Here is a 14,711-nt window from a genome sequence, read left to right on the forward strand (position 1 = left end):
TGTCTCTTATTTGTACTATCTTTAATGGTAATGTTAACTTTATCATCTATGCATATGACCTCAAATGGTCCTATATACCTAGGGTCTAACTTGTGTCCTACTTCGTTTTTTAATAGTACTTTGTTTCCTATTTCTATGCTTACATCTGATGCTTTGTTATAATAGTATTTTTTATTTCTGACTTTATTATTTTCTAGCGATATGCTAGCTCTTTGATATGCTATTTCTAGTCTAAACTTTATTTCTTTTGCATAGTTATCTATGTTATATAATGGGTCTATTCTAGTTACTTTATTAAAATCTATAAACTGTCTTGGTAATCTGCCAAAGACGTGTTCATATGGACAATATTCATGCGATGCCGAGGGTGTTGTATTGTATCCAAACATCCCAATCGGTTTTGTCTGCAGATATGTATGAACGATGTTACATTTAGCTTGTTTCCCAGAGGGCAATGCCGGCTAGCTGTCGACCCCAGGGCTGGGTAGTTCCCCTTGCCCGCCAAATGTAGACAAAAAAGGAGACATACTACTTCTCGGGACATCAAAACTAACAACAACCTAACAACAACAAAGAAAATCATAAACAGACGGCTATCAAGTGGGTGAAGCTTGGGTGTTACCACTTCGCGCGCCCGCCCTACCTGTGACCAAACACAACGTTCATTTTGGCCACCCTCTGCTGGAACGGTAACGGCTGGCTTAATCCATGGCTTACGCCACGCGTCCTCCCTCTATTTTAAATTTAATGCATCATACTTCAGTCTATATCCAAGCTTTAATAATTATAAATTGACAACTTCATATTTCTTATTAATAAATAGCTATACTCAAAATTATCCCTAACCAAAAAGAAACACCAAAACGTTCGACACAAAGACAAACACGGAAATAACTGCTGAAATTTCGTTTAACCTACAGGGATACCCTCACCCATTCGTACTGGAATATGTGTAGATGAGTGGAGACTGGATCCGTCTTACGGGAGTTACTTTCACTCGGGCCCCTACGGAGACCTGACCTACCAAGAGCTCTTGTTAAGGGTCCCCGGGACATAAACAATAAACAATATTTTCCACAAATCACTCGACCACATACGGTGGACTGATGGGACCCCCGCGTCACCCGCTAAGGGTTAATCTTCTGGCGTTGACCAGCTGATCGCCGATTTACGTTTGTGAAAGGTGTTGGTGTTTTTACATGTTTTTTTTTTTCACTGGCCAAGATTTTACGTTAAACGTTTTAAGCTTATACTAAATACAGAATAAAGGACAACACACGGAACAAAATAACATTTACTGTGGAACGGTGTTTGGAGTGCGGATTATTTTTTTTTCTTTAAGTTCAATAACGTGGGCTCGCTGATCGCTGGCCGTGGCCGGTCAGCCCTAAATTTATCTAGGTCCGTGTATACGTGTGCGCGCGTGTGTGTGTGTGAATAGGATTTCGAGGTTTTCACTTGGTAAAAGAGCCCAAACGTGTGGCACGCACTGGACGGCGATGCAACGATCGTGCGGTGTGGCTAGAATCGCCCTGGCAGCTCACTCGACCTCTTTCACCCCCCCCCTCTTCACACGTCCCGCACTACTTGGCTCACACACGCGCAACTGGAACGAACTCACTCAGGTCCCGTTGTACCGTCTTCTTCTCTGCAGTCGACTTTCTCGGACTCCAGTGTTCCTCTCCAGGAAATCTTCCGGCCCGGTTCTGGTGGCTATATTCCTTGCCGGTTCAAACTGTTTGTAAAATTTTGCATTACTACCTACTTTATTGCCCGCTTTTTCTGTACTCACTTCAAACTGTTTGTTTTATTCACAAAATTTCAGATCTCGACGTTACTTCGTCCACGCTCCACGATTTTCATAACCCAATCCACGTTTTCTAATATTTTCACTCCTATTTATCCCTTTTTCCCTTACTAATACATATAACTAATCCTATTCTCTTCCTTATATCCCCAGTAACGGCTCCAACTCCCCCCGATGTCCCCATACACCATCGAGCCTCCCTGGACTCCCGCTAGATGGCGCGTCGCCCTCAGCCCTGGCCACCTATCGTTCAGGTGGGACTGGAACAACGAACGTATTCATTGAATTTTCTATGACTTCGTTCTATTGTCCCTAAGGTCTGGTGGTGGTGTGCAGTGGACGTTATGTTGTCTATCTTAAGATATTTGCACAAATCATTTATGATTGAATTCTTATATTCTGTTCCCATGTCCGTAATGAACGTCTTCATCGGACCGTACTTCAGAATAAAGTTTTCAAATATTGCTTTGGCAACGGTTGTTGCGCTTTTATTTGGAATTGGTATGGATACTAAATACTTTGTTAAATCGCATATTAGCGTAACTGCATGTTCATTGCCATTTTCTGAGCATGGTAGTGGACCTATAGTATCCACTATCACTCTATCAAAAGCCATGGTTGGTATTTCCGTTAGTGTCATTGGGGTCCTAATATGAGTTGTTATTTTAGATTTCTGGAATTTTTGACATTTACGTATGTATTCTTTGATATGACGAGTCATGTTTTTCCAATAGTAATGTCTTTTTATTTTCGCTAGCGTTTTCGAAATGCCATTATGACCTCCTTGAGTTGGATCGTCGTGAAATTTAGACAGTATCGCTTCTTGATCTTTTTCATTTTCTATTTGGGTCACCGGCTTGAGTAGCGCTACTCGTAATGATTTTAATATTTTATTGCCCATGTTCTTAAAAGATTCAATTGAACTTAAATCAAAGATCTTTTCGCTCGGTGCCATTTTGAGCTGGCTGATCGCAAGTATACCGGCTTGCATTTCAAGCCTTTGGAAGAACTGACCTAAGTCAAGGGTTCCATTGGTATACAGATCGCTAACATCCATTCTTGCTACAACTTTTCTTCCATGTTTTAAAAAACATATCTGATTTTGTATGTGCAAGGCCACTACTTTTCGTACTTCGTCATTACAAATGACTTCATATACGTTGGGCTTAGAAGCGTTGTCAAGAGTTTGCATAGGCAAATCTTCTTGTACATTTCCTGCGCAGGAATTTTTCTGTCTATTTTGTTGCCTGGTAGTGACTTTCAGGACTTTGTTGTGCATGTCTTTTAGGTCGGATATTGTAATCCTGGATAGGTCGTCTGCCACGAAATTGTCTTTACACTTGAGATATTCGACTGTGAAATCATATTCTTCTAGATCTAATCTCATTCTGGTTAGTTTTGAACTTGGATTTGTCATCGAGAACAAATAAGTTAGTGGTCTGTGGTCTGTCTTTACTGTAAAATGTTTTCCATAAATATATGGTCTGTAATGTGTAATTGCCCAGTGAATTGCTGCTAACTCTTGTTCTGTAGTAGTTTTGTTGCTTTCACCTTTGGTAAATGAGCGTGAAGCATATGCAACTGGGAGATGCTTATCTCCATATTTTTGTGTTAGAACAGCTCCACATGCGTGTTTACTTGCATCTGTAATTATGCAAAATTCTTTATTGAAATCTGGATATTTTAATAATGTGGGTTTTATTAAAGCCTTCTGTTCAGTTGCAGAAGTATGCTTAAGCAATAGCTTATAAGACCCGTCGGCATAACACAGTGACACCGCGACACAGTGTTCCATTTAACATGCAATATAATACCTCACGACAAACACACTAGCCACTGCAGTGAGTTCTGTTGACAATGCACTAGCCACTGCAGTGAGTTCTGCTGACAATGCACTCTTTCCGCAGAGTGCAAAGACAGCGGAGGCATTTGCTGACCATCAAAATGTCGCAATTGCCCACCAGACACCAAAATTATCCATAATACACAAACATATATTTTACAGACTCAGCACTTTTGTACCTATAAATAAGAATCATTTTTGTAAATAAAATCAGTATCAGAAACAGTACCACAACTGCCTGTCACTCATCTTCCATCGCAATCAACAGAGGCTGTCGCTGTGTCTTCAGATCCTCATTTGCGCACCGTAGGATACCCTCTCCGCAGTCCAACTGGATCAAGTTCTAGTTGCGACGACCAAACTGTAGACGGTTTATGTACCGTATGCAACCCAGCTTCCTACACACACACACACACATTAACATTTGGTGACCCCGACCTTGGTCATCCTTTCAAACTGTCAGACAAGCTACAGTGAAAGGATTCGATCTGGACATCAGATTGAAGCAGTCAACAGGACATCTTCAATAAAAATTTGGCACCAGGCCATGCACTTACGGTAGCATCTCCTACCAATAAGTATCACTCTGGCAAATCTGACATATTCAGGTTATCAGCCCACAGAAAAACAGCTATAGAATTCGACTACCACCAAGGTAATCAATTTTTGTTGTTCCGTGCGTTCCATAGATTGGAAACAGCACAAATCCCTCCATTCAACACATCACCTGTACTATTACCTTTCTGACCGACAACGGTTGCGATTCGGAGCGTATCCAGCTGCAAAGCAAATAAAACACTCCCAACGGGTCGAAAGGAATAAGTACAAACAGATAGAATGGATAAACATATGGAGGCAGAAGCTGCCGCTACAATGGATGAGCAGCAAGAAATTGGTGAAGAAATATCGAGGTGCATTCGGAACTATAAAAAAGATTCCCAAGAACGAAAGCAAACGGCCTCCTATTTTCAAGCCAAAATATCAGCACTAGAAAATGCGTGGAATCGCTTCAACAAAAACGACTCCAAACTTCGCGATTCAGACAAAACGGATGAATACGTAAAATTCCGGGAAGACTTACGTACAACATGTAAGCAATACATTGCGATGTTTACCGAAGGCATGGATAAGCTATCACAGACGTCTAGTGCTCGTGGGGAACGTCAAATCGTCTTTAAAGAAAGGCATGAGAATCCTTCGGTAGCTCCCAAAGACAGCGGTCTGATCCAGCAGTCCTCGAAGGATTACAGCAAACTTCTTTCACTATGTCGCCGACAAAAGGCTATAGTAGAGTCCGTTAAGCGCAATCTGAAACAACTTTCAGAGGCGGAAGGACGCACATCAAGTGATTTGATAAAATCACTATGGACTCAAGCGCAGGAAGTCCACTTCACAATTCATGAGGAATACGAGGACCCAGTGGAAGGAGGATACGACATGGAAGCCTATCTAACACTGGAAAGTAAGGTCCAAAGAGCATTGGCAAAGTCAGCCACACCAAACACGGATAACGTGCAGCTGCCACGGATCAGCATCCCAAAGTTTGATGGGGATCTATTAAAATGGACCCAGTTCTTCGATCTGTTCTCATGCATGGTGCATGAGACCAACATGCCTACGGTGAAAAAGATGTGGTATCTTAAAACCACCGTCACCGGCGAGGCAGAAAGACTGATTCGACATATCGATCTAAAGGAGGAAAATTATGAAGCCGCTTGGGAAATACTAGTTGACGCATACAACAATCCCAGGGATGTTTCAAACACGGTACTGAACCGCTTCCTCAATCACCAGACAATTAATGACGATCCCAAGTCATTAAAAGAGTTGTATATAACAACCATAGAATCCCTTGCATCACTAAAGGGATTGGGCATCAATATATCTACATGGGATCCGATATTGATTGCCATTATGAGGAACAAACTGGATGTAACAAATATGTATGAGCAATCATTGGGAAGCTCAAAGGACATTCAGGCGCTGGATACGATGCTTCAGTTCTTGGAGCAAAGAATTCGGGTTCTAGGAACCAGTAAGAAGCCACCAGCATCAAGGAGAGAGCCAAAAGGCACGACATGTGCATCAGCAAACACAGGGAGAGCGCGAGCACCCTTATGCACATTCTGCAAGAAAGCAAGCCATTGGCTCTACGGATGCGAAGAATTTCGCTCCAAATCTCCATCAGAACGACTAAACTGGGTACAAAAGCAAAAAATGTGCGTCAATTGTTTTAGAACAAATCACAAAACAAACGCATGCCCCGGTCGAAACTGCTTCAAGTGTGACAAGAAGCACAACACGATGCTACATTTGGAAACAGCATCAGGCGCAGCTCCGACGGTTGGTGCAGCAAGTAACAATAGTTACAATCTTCTGGCCACAGCAAAGGTGGCAGTAGAAGCCAACAACGGGCAGGTTGCTAACTTCAGAGCACTGCTAGATTCAGGATCACAGATAAACTTGATCTCTGAACGAATGGCATCAATGTTGTCACTCAAACTAAAAGACACAACATTGCAGATCGAAGGAATTGGAGGTCAATCAAAGACCAGCAGAGCACGAGTAAATGTGCTCATGAAATCCCTTCACAATGGTTTTACGCAAAGAATTGAAGCGTTCGTATTACCACAGATAATAGCTGACCAACCAGCTCAGGCACTCGATCCAGAGAGCTTAAACATACCAAGCAGGATCTCACTGGCAGATCCAAACTTCCATACGCCAGGCAAAATCGACATGCTAATCGGAGCCGAGCATTATTACTCGCTGCTGCTACCAGATCAACAGCAGCTAAGGACAGGAGGCCCGCTGCTACAAAACACGAAACTGGGATGGATTGTGGCAGGAAAAGTCAGATCTGCCCACAAATCCTCACCCATTTGTGCAACGGGAGTAAACGAGCTCATGGAAAGATTCTGGACTCTGGACAATCTAGAGACGGAAGACAAACCACGCACTCCAGTGGAGGCACGATGCGAAGCTCATTTTATAGAAAATCTTCAGACAGCTTCAGACGGCCGCTTTATTGTAAAGCTCCCATTTTCCGAACACCCTTCAGCCCTGGGGGAGTCGTTGGAAACCGCAACAAAAAGATTCCTAGCGTTGGAGCGGCGAAGCTCAACAGAAACTTGGAAGAGTTATGTGAACTTCATGGAAGAGTATGAACGACTAGGACATATGAAGATTGTCCCAGCATCAAAAGTTCCCAAAAGGCACTACTTCATTCCACATCATTGTGTACTCAAACCTGAGGGCACCACCACAAAGCTTCGGGTACTATTCGATGCCTCATGCAAATCCACAAGCGGGAAATCTTTAAACGACATTCTGCAGGCGGGACCCACCGTTCAGAGCGAACTTATGTCCATTCTGCTACGATTTCGGATTCATAAGTACGTGTTCACAGCGGACATAGAAAAGATGTACCGGCAAGTGTGGATGAACCCGGAGGATCAATTCCATCAGATGATAGTCTGGAGAAACAATCCATCCGAAGAGATCAGGTACTACCGCCTGAAAACAGTAACATATGGGACAACAGCTGCTCCGTTCCTAGCAACGAAATGTCTGGATCATTTGGCGATACAATACAAAGACAGACTACCAGTCGGATCAACAACATTAAAAACCGATTTCTATGTTGACGACTGTCTAACTGGAGCAAACACGATTCCAGAGGCAATTCATGTTCGACAAGAACTAAATAAGATATTACTACCGTCCGGATTCAAATTGCGCAAGTGGTGCTCCAACAATGAGCAACTTCTCCAAGGAATCCCCAAAGAGGATATTATAACCGATGTAAAACTAGGAGAGACACTAGAGCACTACAGCGTGAAAACTCTGGGTCTCATCTGGATGCCGAAGAAGGATACATTGTGTCGACGAACACAGAAAAGCCAGGCTACACGCATCACCAAACGGGTGTTAGGAAAGCAGCCCCGAGAAAACGAAGACGACGATTTCCAAGGGCTGGGCAGTGGCAGAAGAAGTGGGCGACCGATTCCTCTTCTTCCTCGTCGCGACAACTCCTGCAGAAGTCGTTATGAGGGATTGACAGTCTAGAGGCATGAGTGCCAATCTGCCAGTGTCCCGTAATGGCTCGAGTAACTGCAGAGCATTGTGCTCTGCTGAGACTATACAGCTCGGCTGAGCGCTTCTTCGATCGATATGGCCATATCAATCTTGAGATTTTACAGGAAGCTGTTTGCTGCCATCTCCTATTGGCATTTTGCTCAAACAATTCGTGCGTGAGGAGCCTACACGTAGCCAGAGGCATCGCTACCTGCTCCCTCTCCATAAGGAGAGGAATTGTAGTACCCTGCCTTGCTAGCTCGTCGGCGGCGTCGTTCCCCTCGATGTCCCTATGGCCTGGGACCCATATAAGGAAGAGGTCTAACTGCTCTGCGATCTCGTGCAGAGACCTGCGGCAGTCATTTACAGTCGCTGAGTTCGACGATATTGAGCCTAGAGCTTTAATAGCTGCTTGGCTGTCCGAGAAAACGCACACTAAGTGCGTGTCTAGAAATAGTTTGGAGACGATGGAAATGGCCTCCTTGATGGCTACAACCTCCGCTTGGAACACACTGCAGTGGTCCGGGAGCCTGAAGCAATGACTGATGTTCAGCTCGCTGCAGTAGACTCCGCCTCCCACGCGGCCGTCTAACTTTGAGCCATCAGTGTAGAGGTGAACCGCATTTGCGGGGCCTGGTTCGCCCATCTCCCAGTCCACCCTAAGTGGGATTGATACCTGGAAAGGCGTCGAGAGGTGATCAGTAGGGACACAATAATCTGTCCTCTCTGGTAATTGCGGGTGTCTCGTCAGGATTCCCGAGTGCCCGACCGCGGACGCTTTCCACAGTCCGGCTTCTCTCATTCTGAGTGCGGAAAGTGTTGCCATTTTCTTTCCCATGAGATCTATGGGGAGGAGGTCCAGCACAGTATCCAGGGCTTCCCCTGGAGTAGTGCGTAGCCCGCCAGTTATGCATAGCTCTGCCATGCGTTGAACTCTGCTGAGTTTGTTGAGGCATGTTTTTTTGTCTAAGGCTGGCCACCATACTACCGCTCCATAGAGCATGATCGGTCGTATGATGGTGGTGTAAAGCCACCGAACTATATAGGGGGTCATTCCCCATCTTAGTCCGATGGCTTTCCTGCAAGTATAGAGGGCTACTGTGGCCTTCTTTACTCTATCCTCTATGCTCAATTTCCAATCGAGCTTTCTATCGAGGATTAGACCAAGATACTTGGCGTTGTTGCTGAAGATTAGCGCTTCCCCACATAGTCTTGGGGGAATCAGTGCCGGTACTTTGTACTTCCTAGTGAAGAGCACCAGTTCCGTTTTAGACGGGTTGACGCCTAACCCGCATTTGTCTGCCCATTTTGACATCTTCATGAGAGTGCTTGTCAGGCACTCACATAGCGTCTGCGGGAATTTACCCGAGAATGCTATAGCAACATCGTCCGCATACGCCACCACGCGGCAGCCACCCCCCTCTATCTCCCGCAGCAGTTCGTTCACTGCCACGTTCCATAGGAGGGGCGAGAGGACTCCGCCCTGCGGGGTGCCTCTACTGACAAATCTGGTGGACGTTGACGTCCCCAGTGATGCCTCAACCGTCCTGCATTGTAGCATCTGATCGATCAGGCTCACCGTCCGGGAGTCAACCCCCAGTTCCGTCAGTGCACCCGTGATGGCGGTCGGTAGGATGTTATTAAAGGCGCCTTCTATGTCCAGGAAGGCTACCAGGGTGTATTCCTTACAGTTGATGGACGCTTCTATGATTGATGTGATCGTGTGTAGGGCCGTTTAGGTGGATCTTCCTTTCCGATAGGCATGCTGGGAGTCTGAGAATAGACTAGGCGGAATATTTACCGTGAGATGCATCCCCAAAAGCCGTTCCATCGTCTTCAGAAGGAAGGACGATAGACTTATGGGTCTGAAATCTTTGGGGGCAGTGTGCGAGGGCTTGCCTGCCTTGGGGATGAAGACGACTTTGGTATGAAGCCAGGTTTCCGGGATATATCCATGGGAGAAGATTCCCTCATATATCCTTTTGAGCCAACTAGTGCCTTTTTGTCCAGCGTGAATCAGTTGGGCAGGGATGATGCCATCTGGTCCCGCGGATTTGTATGGTTTGAAGCTTTTTATTGCCCACGAAATGTTCTCCTGGCTTAGCAGGTTCATGATACCACTTGAGGCAACGGAGGGAGCCGCGATGTAGTGTGGTCTGTTTTCATCGCAGCCGGGAAAGTGGGTGCTAAGGAGAAGATTTAGCGACTCATTACTGGACGTTGTCCATGATTGGTCGGCGTTCTTCAGGTAGCCCAGAGTGGGTGTAGTCTTCGAGATAACTTTGCGCAAGCGCGAGGCTTCCGAGTTATTCTCAATGTCGCTACAGAACTTACGCCATGAGGCGCGTTTGGCTTTCCTCAGTTCTTTATTGTAAACTGACAGACTGGCCTTGTAATCGGCCCAGTTCTGCTCAGCGTTTTCGGCCTTAGCTTTATTGAAGAGTCTTCGGGAGGCTTTCCGGAGTTCCCTCAGTTTCGGATTCCACCATTCAGGTTTCTTCCGGCCTCTGCTCTTGCTAGAGGGGCAGGATTTATCGAGCGCCTCAGTGCAGGCGTCGGTAAATAGTTTAACAAGATGAGTCGTGGCTTCCCTGGAGATCTCTTCCTCAGGTGGAGTCTCAGGGAGAACACGACAGAGATGGTCTGAGTACCGAGCCCAGTTTGTCCGCCTAAGGTTACGAAATTGAGCTGGTCTCGGTAGTGAAAAAGAGAATACGGTTTCCACGTACCTGTGGTCCGAGAAGGAGTGCTCTTCCAGGACCCTCCAGGATACGATGTTCCCGTGTAACTCGTGAGAGGCAAGTGTGAGGTCCAGGACCTCCTTGCGGTTTTTAATAATGAAGGTGGGATCACTCCCCCTATTTAAAAGGACCATCTGAGTGGTCAGTAAATAGTTGAAGAGGTACTCACCCCTTTCGTTGGTGTCAGTGCTTCCCCACTGGCAGTGGTGTGCGTTGGCGTCGCACCCTACGATTAGGCCGATGTCCTTGGCCTCGCAGTCTGTGATTAGCGCCCTGAGCGCCTGTGGAGGGGGGTCTGGTTGGTCGTGACCCATGTACGTGGAGCAGATTCTCAGTGAGCACCCCTGGCCTTCGAGGCTCACTGCTGTTTGGTCTTCATTGCTGAAATTTGGGAGCAAAAATAAGTGCAAATCTCTTTTTGCAAGGATGCAGGTGCGAGTTTTACCTGCGGAGTCAGCTACGTATAGCTTATAGTCAGGAGTCCTCAGACCAGAGACCCTGTTTCCGAGGATCCAGGGCTCCTGAATGAGGACTATGTCGGCTCCACCCTTGGCTAGGTAGAGCAGAAGAGCAGCGCATGCTGCCTTACAATGGTGGAGGTTTATCTGCAGGAGTATCAGTGACATTCCTGAGGTCCACCTCCACCATTGTCCTTTCGTGGTCGCTCTCCGAAGAGTCCAACTCCTCCGCGACCCCGATGTGTTTGAGATCCCTAGTGAGATCGCTCACGTCTGAGACGTAACCATCTAAAATGTCATCCGACACCACTGATGCCACGTCTGACACCGCAGGCTTGATCTCCGTACTAGGGATCTCCGGGGGCTCCAGGTCTGGCTCGACCGTCGGCTGCATGCCTTTGGAGTCGGACTTGTATGGTACTACGACTACTTTCTTGTAGCCGTAGTCCACAGCGCCCTCCGTGTCGTGGAGAAGTCTGACCGACTCCTCGTTCAGGACGAGGATAATTTGGCGCCTCTGCCCGTTGCTCTCCTCTACTTTGGCCACCTTCCAATCGGCTGTGGGAAGGTGGGGGTTGCAGACCTGCAGAATCCGGAGAATCTTATCCGGCTCTGCAGGCTTCGCCGAGACCCACGCTCTGGCCCTCGGCTTGCTGGGGATGTCCTCCCACTTCACGACCTCCAGCTGGGCTCCTGGGTAGACCTCCTTGAGCGACGCTACCGCCTTCGCGTAGAGGGCCGCCGAGCGAGCATCTTGGCAGGCGATGGCTTTCACCGTGCCTTGGTGCCACCCGGCGTCCTCACACTTGGGCGGTGGTCCTTCATTCTCCTCCAACTCCTGGAGGAAACGGTCTTGGAGCTCGTTTTCCACGAGGTGCCACTTGTCCCTAGGGATCTGCCCGTCTTTAGAGCCCCTGTCTAGGACTCCAATCAGGGTTTTTCCCCTCGCCACCTCGGCAAACGAGCGGTTGCTCAATGTCTTTGTCCTCTTGGCCTGTTGGACTTGTGTGGCGGTGTCCTCCGCCGAGCGTTGCCGCTTGCTTGGGGCCTTGGCTGTGGCCTTGCCAGCTTTGGCTGGCTGGTAGTCGGGCAGGACTGTCTTGGCCCATCGCCGCGATTCGATTCCCTGGGCAGACGCCAGGAACACCGGGTCGTCGTTGCCCAGGATGAAGGCCGCACGTCTTTTGTCCTGAAACTTGGGCCTATCTTTCGAGGCAGAGGCGCCGCCTGCCGGGGTTGTCAAGGGGTTCCCGGTCCCAAGGGGTCCGCCAGCCGCGATATCGCTCTGCATGGTCGCCCCCCCGGTAACCGGGTCGCCCTTGGGGCCCCCCGACGTGGATTGGCCCGATTGGCTTTTCGGTCCTCTCCTCACAGCGCCTGCTGCCTCGAGACGGTGGACCGACTTAGTCTCCTTCCCCGTCTTTTTGGGCACTGGTTTCCCAGATGCGTTTGTAGAGGGATGGTCTTTTCCCTCCGGCACTTTAGGAGGAGTGCCGTGCTCCTTTGCGGTGTTTTTTGTTTTAATATTTAAATTTGGCATATTTGATCCCACGAGTAGGCGGGAAGGGGTTAGTCGCCCGGGGCATAGCCCGCGTGCCCCGGGAAGCCTTATTAAAACTGGAGGTCGGCAGGTATCCAGAGTCCGCATATAAGCGACCGAGCACCCCCTCGGCCATGCATCCCTCGGCATATGACAGTGTCACCTTGGATTGGGGTTATTTCACTGAGAGTTTTCTTCTCTCCGCCCGACTACAATTCGCCAGCATCCTGGCAGAGACATGACCGTACCAGGACCTGTTTCCAGCCGCCCTCACGGGGAGAGTATAGTCGCACTTCCGCCGGTGTGTACAGTTACGGCGGGTGCCGGTTCGCTCGTGCCCACCTGTATCCTATGACGCGGAGCACAGTCGCCTTGGATCCAGGGCAAGCCATGAACCCGAGGCACCCGTGCCCCTTTCCAAGTCTACAGTTGTGACGAGCCGACCCGACATCCGTTTATCCCCCTATAGCACCCGACGGCTGACGGCTATCCAGGCAGTAACAAACCAGTCACAATGGCGTCACGTGTCATCGGCCAACAACGCAGCCGATGTCCTGTCGAGAGGAATCGCAGCAAGCAGGCTGGCAGATCACAATCTGTGGTTATATGGACCACTATTCTTGCACGGATCTCGAGACAACTGGACGAAGGCACCCAACATAGAACCTAGCAATCTTGAGAGAAAGGCCAAACATGTGAGCTTGCCAATCACACCTAGTGTGAGGGGATGAATTATATACTTGCAAACATAGCAACTCGTTTCACAAGTTGCAACGCATTGTGGCATATATGTTACGCTTCTGCTACAAAACCAACAGAGCGAACACCACAACGCTCTGCGCAGAAGAACTGACTCACGCCCGCACTATAATCCTGCGAACCATACAACAAGTCGAGTTTACAGCAGAGTTAAAACAGTTCCAACGATATAAGACTGTGGATAAAAAGAGCTCGATCATATCGTTATCTCCCTTCCTAGGAGACGATGAGCTCATCCGAGTTGGTGGTAGACTTGAAGAAGCCCTACTTCCATACAACGCAAAACACCCAGTTTTGCTGCCTTACAATGACCCAATCGCTAAAATGATTTTGCGGGAGCTACATGAGGAGAACATGCATTGTGGTGCTCAAGCATTAAGGGCAATCGCAAGACAACAATATTGGATTATCAATGACAAGACAATGGCTAGAAGCATCATCCACAGCTGTGTTAGATGCACCAAGGCAAGACCAAAGCTGATGCACCAGATCATGGGCAATCTCCCAGCACAACGAGTCACACAAGCACGCCCGTTTCTTAACGCAGGCGTCGACTACTGTGGACCAATCGCGATCCACCATAAGATCCGAGGCAAAAGACCTGATAAGGCATACATCGCCGTGTTCTGCTGCTTTTCCACAAAGGCAGTACACCTGGAGCTGGTAAGCGACTTGACCACAGAGGCATTCTTGGCCGCCCTGCGTCGATTATTAAGTAGACGTGGGAAGTGCCAAACTATTCAATGCGACAATGCAACGAACTTTGTGGGTGCAAACAACCAGCTTAAAGAATTAAAAGACTCTATATTCAGCTCAAAGGCAAGCGCTCTGATCACGAATCATTGCAACAAAAAATTCATTCATTAAATTCATTCCTCCCAGGCCCCCTTCGTTCGGCGGCCTCTGGGAAGCGGCGGTAAAATCAGCAAAAAGGCTGTTGATAACAACCACGAACACAGCCTCACTGACATTTGAAGAACTAAACACCGTGATAATCGAAATTGAAGCAATTCTCAACTCTCGACCCATCACTCCAATGTCAAATGATCCCACTGATACAACAGCGCTCACCCCAGGACACTTCTTGATTGGTGAACCATTGACAACGCCTCCTGACGTCAACGCTGATCATCAAGGAAGAACATTGGTCAAGCGCTGGGAATTGGTATCGCGCCTAAAGCATTCATTCTGGAAACAATGGTCTACAGAATACCTCCAAGAATTGCAAGCTCGGCATAAATGGAAGACCGCTTCACCAAACGTACCTGAAGGATTATTAGTTTTGGTTAAAGAAGACAACCTTCCTGTAATGAAGTGGCCAATGGGTCGCATCATTAAGACATATCCTGGACAGGACAACCACGTACAAGTGGTTGACGTTAAGACAGCATCTGGCGTATACAAGCGCCCGATCACTCGTCTAGCGCCGCTCTTTCCGGAAGATGTGGCAATCAAACGCCACCACAACGTGATCAGTGACACCACG

At 47.7% G+C, this 14,711-nt stretch overlaps 1 long non-coding RNA gene across 3 annotated transcripts; it reads left to right on the forward strand.

Moving 5' to 3' along the window:
• The first annotated feature begins 395 nt into the window (after window positions 1-395).
• LOC117185033 (uncharacterized) lies at window positions 396-2,281 on the forward strand. Of its 3 annotated transcripts, none has more exons than XR_004470524.1 (3): window positions 396-689; window positions 921-1,737; window positions 1,961-2,281. It is a non-coding gene; the product is annotated as an uncharacterized lncRNA (long non-coding RNA). The 3 variants fall into 3 exon arrangements; XR_004470525.1 differs by having other exon boundaries at window positions 397-689; window positions 921-1,401; XR_004470526.1 differs by having other exon boundaries at window positions 399-689; window positions 921-1,183.
• The last annotated feature ends 12,430 nt before the right edge of the window (window positions 2,282-14,711 follow it).

Source organism: Drosophila pseudoobscura, chromosome X (genome assembly GCF_009870125.1).
Source record: "Drosophila pseudoobscura strain MV-25-SWS-2005 chromosome X, UCI_Dpse_MV25, whole genome shotgun sequence".
Taxonomy (NCBI): domain Eukaryota; kingdom Metazoa; phylum Arthropoda; class Insecta; order Diptera; family Drosophilidae; genus Drosophila; species Drosophila pseudoobscura.